Below are 4,935 nucleotides of genomic sequence, written 5' to 3'. Positions count from 1 at the left end.
CGCTTTGCGTACAAAGCGACACGCCGCGACTTGAATTATCAATGTCGCCGTTCATCGCGGGCCAATTTATTCAATTTTTAACTTAAATTAAAAACTATAATATTAATTAATTTTATGTATTACCAATAAGGTTACGAAATGTATTTAATAACACTTAGGTAAATATTTCTTAGAGTATGAAGAGCGTGACAGACAGATCTTTAAATACATAAATACATATATACATATATATACAGTGTATATAGAAAAAGTAAGAAATCTGTGAATAATAATCCTCATAACTTACAAGTTTTTAATAAAATTAGTTTAATAACTATCAACTTTAGTTATTCGATTAATATGATAAGTCATTCCTTGGATAGTCTCTAGTTTAATACATTAACAAAATTTATATAAAGTTTTAAATATTATATTTAAATTTAATACCTTTAACGACAAAACTGTAACGTAATTTTACTTTTTACAACTTTATTTAATAGTAAAATACACTAATTAAATTAAATTGAAGTCGAGTTTATGATCAGTTTTAAGAGTTAAAAATCGAATTAAGTGTAAATTTATGCATATAATATTTAAAAATTTTAAAGATGTTAAAGAGGGAAAAAATTCTAATATAATAATTACATTTATAAAATTATAAATTCAATTTTCCATCGATTTAACTCGAGACGAAGGAAAAAATCAAGCTTCTCTGCAGAGTTTAATTAATTTGCAGGAAAGCAATCATCCCAGGGGAATTATTTGCTGAATTTTAAGTATCGAAAGTAGCACGTTATATTTTTGTAGAAAAGTTTTATAACGTGTAAAAAAATAATAAACAGTTAATGAACGATAAAATTCCTTCTCTTTATTAAAATCATAAACCATTTTTTAATTAAAATTAAAGATTAATTTATCTATAATTGCAATCATTTTGGTAAATTTTATTAAAAAATAAACATCATTTTATAAATATTTAGTGGCGATAAAATTGTAAAAGACGTTGTTAACGCTGCATTTTTTTTTATAACTGAACTTCTTAGAAAAATTTAAACATTCAATATCGGCTGCAGATGAGGAGAAAATAAAGTTTAGGAGCGAGAAAAAATTAAAAAGAAACGAGATAAAATTCGTAAAATAATTTTCCTCCAACTGTTAATCATATAAATTTATATACTTTATAATAAAAGAACTACTGAATTATCAGCTATAAATAAGCAAAGTTTGATGTTGAAACTAACTTAAAATGATTTTTATTAGAAAGGAGAAACATTAGAAACGAATTATAACATTTTTTCGACTTATTTATACGCCATAAACGTCTGAACTACGGAACTAACTTTCTAGAAAATTTATAAAATACATTTAAACTGATCGACGATCAATAACCAAAGGGAAAACACTTCATCCTTTGAAAGATAATTGTTAAGTAAGCGACTCGTCAAATGAAAATTTAAAATATTTTCATCGTAAAAATTATCGTCGCATTCTTTCATTTGTAATTGTATTATTTATTATAGGAAAATAATATTTAAATAAATATTCTTAATATTATAAAATTTCTCTTACGTAAATTCCTTTTCTGACGTCATTTGTCCTTGTTTATGAAACCTGTCCTGGTTATTCGTTTAACGTAGAAGCCGGAGATATCATCTCCGGCATCTTACATTATTCACATTGAAAACTACTTTTATTTCGTATTTGGTGAGTACAAATAAAATTAAGTTATATTTAAATACGTCGTTTAGCAATTTATAAGAGTAGGTAATAAGTTAAATCCTCTTTAACTTTACTAATTTCTCTATAAATAAGTAATTCGATCGATTGATTTTTATAGTTTTTTATCAATAATTTTATTGGATGTAAGTCGTTTAAGGTATATTAAATTTATATTGCACGTTTTATGGGGATTTATCAGTGGATTTAGACTTAAATTTAGTTGTAATTATATAAAGAAAAGCGTTAATATAAACTTCATACACTCAATGTTAATTGTGAATACGAGGCGCCGCAATTTTGGTTTAAATTAGATGAGACATCTTATATTTAAGAGAAAAAAATTAATTACTTCCGTTTCCGGTGTTAAATCGTTTTTAAAATCTGTAAGTGTCATTACGTGAAGATGCATTTTTAATACAAAATCTTTCGTTAAGTGATTTTTTTAGTTATGGCAGGTGAATTTAATTGACTAAAAAAAATGTATATCTAAATTTTGAATAGGGTCAAATAGATAATTTATATTGTGTCAGTTATTAGTGTTACTCAAGCAATGTTATGGGAAGGTTGTCATAGAGACCGATCCAAAAATAAATATGTAACATATTTAATCGATTAATAGAAAAATATCGATTATTTGATTGATAAAAACGAGTGATTTTTGCACTGATTTATTCAGAAATATGCGCTTAAAAATTATATTTATCGTCCACATATCTGGATATAAAACGTCTAAATAGAATATGTTGTTTAGTAAGGAGTGTTTTTTAAATGATGATTCTGAGAAAAGTGTTTTGCTTGAACGTAATTCAAGTTGTATATTAACGAAAATCGATAAAGATGCACCTGTCTTGTACTGAAAAACATCTTTCTCGTCGAACAAGTTAGTTTTCTTAATTTCATAGGCATTATCTCATTAAATTTTTATTAATTTTGGAAAATAAAGTTACAAGTTACTAAATTCAAAATGTGATTCTGCTCTAAAACTATTATTAAAGTCTTTTTCACTCCTATTTCAAGTCATGTTGATCTGAATTATTTAGAGATCAAAGCCTTTACTTTAACAAATTTATGAAATTCCGATAATACGTACAATAATACAGAAAATAATTATTTGATAGTTTTAAAACGTGTTCTAGATTAAAACATGCAATGATATGACATGCAAAAATTGCATTAAAGCGTACAGTACATAAATTATATTATATTTACGATAAAAAATATAATTTAATATATTTTATTTCTATAAATAAGTTAAATTATTTTATTAGCATAATTAATATAGAGAAATGCAGCAAAAAAAACCCTATCCGAATATTATTAATTAATTATATTGCTACTAAGTAAGACTAAACACTTCAAAATTCTTCTCTTCTTGTATGCATCAACAATGATAAGTCAAAAATACATTATTATATTAGAAACATTAATGATCTAACACAATTATTCTATTTTTTATAATGGAAAATGATGTTACTTTAGCACGGCAATGATCAAAAAATAAATAAATAAAACTGCAAACACGGTAATTTTTTTGTAGTTTTTTATTTAATATTTTACATTTACATGAAAAATATTCATGAAATATTCCTATTTTAAATAAAAATGGCGATTCTTAGTACAATTGAAACTAAAGCTTAATTATTTTTGAAGTTTCAATTGAACATTTGGGGATTGGTCATTGCATTTGTCACTTTTTTTTTTTTTAAATTGGTGAACTTTAGATAAAAGTTTTGCCTTTAAATTACTCATAAATTTTCTTACAGTAAAATAATAACCATTTAATCTAAATATAAAGTATATCTTTATGAAAAAGTTTTTATCTGAGACAATTTAAATTGTAATAAATTATCCTGTCTTAAGGTATGTTGTTATAACAATAAGAAAAAAGTAACTAAAATTATTTTCAGTATTAATTATATTTAATTTTACTTTCTAAATACGAAGTTAAATTTTTACAGATTTTAAAGATTAAGATATAAATAATTTTATCATTAAAAACATGTAATTTCTAGAATTATTTCTAGAAATTCTATTTTTAATACTAATTTTATATGGCAAAAAGACAAGGATTTAAATAATTTTTATATTAAAGTATTAAATGTTTAAAATTATATATTTTACAATTCAGAATAAACAGAAAAAAAAAACAAAAACATTAGCAATTCAATTAAACTATTATAGTCTTGAAAATGGCCTTATTAATAAATACTAAATTACAAAACCTTATCAACATCACCTTTTTTTAAGTAATGATTAAGGAACAATGTATAAAATAATAAAAAAAACAATAATAAAATAATACTGTTATTTCTTTATAAAATATACACAATCATGTATTAATTATTTAAATTTTTTTTACTACAGTTACAATGTTATATTTTTATACGGTTTTAAGTAATGTTTAACCTTGCTTTAATTCAATTAAATTGCTTTCATTTAGTACTTTTAATTTATAAATTTATTTTTATTCAATCAATTTATATTTTCTACGCAAATATATATATATATATATACTGTATAGATAAATATACACTTTAAAAAATATTTTGGTTTCTTTCAGACATTTATATTTTTATAATACTAAATATTTAATAATTTAATCAGTTTATAATATTAGAGACGTATATATAGTTCTAAACTATATTTTACTAATATTTATAATATTTTTCTTGTTATATACGAATACAACCGATGTATCATCGTAATTTGAACTATTACATAGGATTTATGAAAATAAACCAATCAACATTTCCAAAGTTCGTACATTTCAATTCCAAGGACCAATTATTTCAAGGTAGACCTTGAAATAATTGGTCCTTGGAACTGTTTATCGGCTTGTTTTTTTTTTTTTTATTTCAGGTTATACTTTTGCCTTAAATTTCCTCATTTTGTTTTCGTTTTACTGATTAGATATAATTTATAAAAGTAAATTAATCTTAAGCGGAATTTACAACGCGCTCGCATTGTTCAGTTTTCAATATCTCTTTTACACAAAAATATATTCATTCTACATGTTTATGGAACTTTTTAAAAAATATTCACCGAAATCTTTTTTGCGTGTGCAAATATATTTGAGATTTTTTTTTATTATTCGAATACATTTTTATATACAGTATGCATTTTCCGCCATCAATCTCATTCTTCAACGTACTGTACAGATAAGAAAAAGTAGAGAAGAAATAAATATAAAATTATATAATAAATAAATAATTTTTAATTTTATAATAATATTAATAA

The 4,935-nt window shown here is 22.8% G+C and overlaps 1 protein-coding gene across 1 annotated transcript in view; it reads left to right on the top strand.

Moving 5' to 3' along the window:
- The first annotated feature begins 1,593 nt into the window (after positions 1–1,593).
- LOC111635528 (transmembrane protein 33-like) overlaps positions 1,594–4,935 on the top strand; it is a 64,803-nt gene continuing 61,461 nt past the window's right edge. The window contains exon 1 of the mRNA XM_023380517.1: positions 1,594–1,683. The gene's annotated coding sequence lies outside the window, so the exon portion shown is untranslated. The remainder of the gene's footprint in view (positions 1,684–4,935) is intronic.

Source organism: Centruroides sculpturatus, unplaced genomic scaffold, assembly GCF_000671375.1.
Source record: "Centruroides sculpturatus isolate CEXI.00-Female unplaced genomic scaffold, Cexi_2.0 scaffold1041, whole genome shotgun sequence".
Lineage (NCBI taxonomy): Eukaryota > Metazoa > Arthropoda > Arachnida > Scorpiones > Buthidae > Centruroides > Centruroides sculpturatus.
The sequence above is the reverse complement of the archived record's forward strand: the minus strand, read 5'-3'. Positions and strand labels throughout refer to the sequence as shown.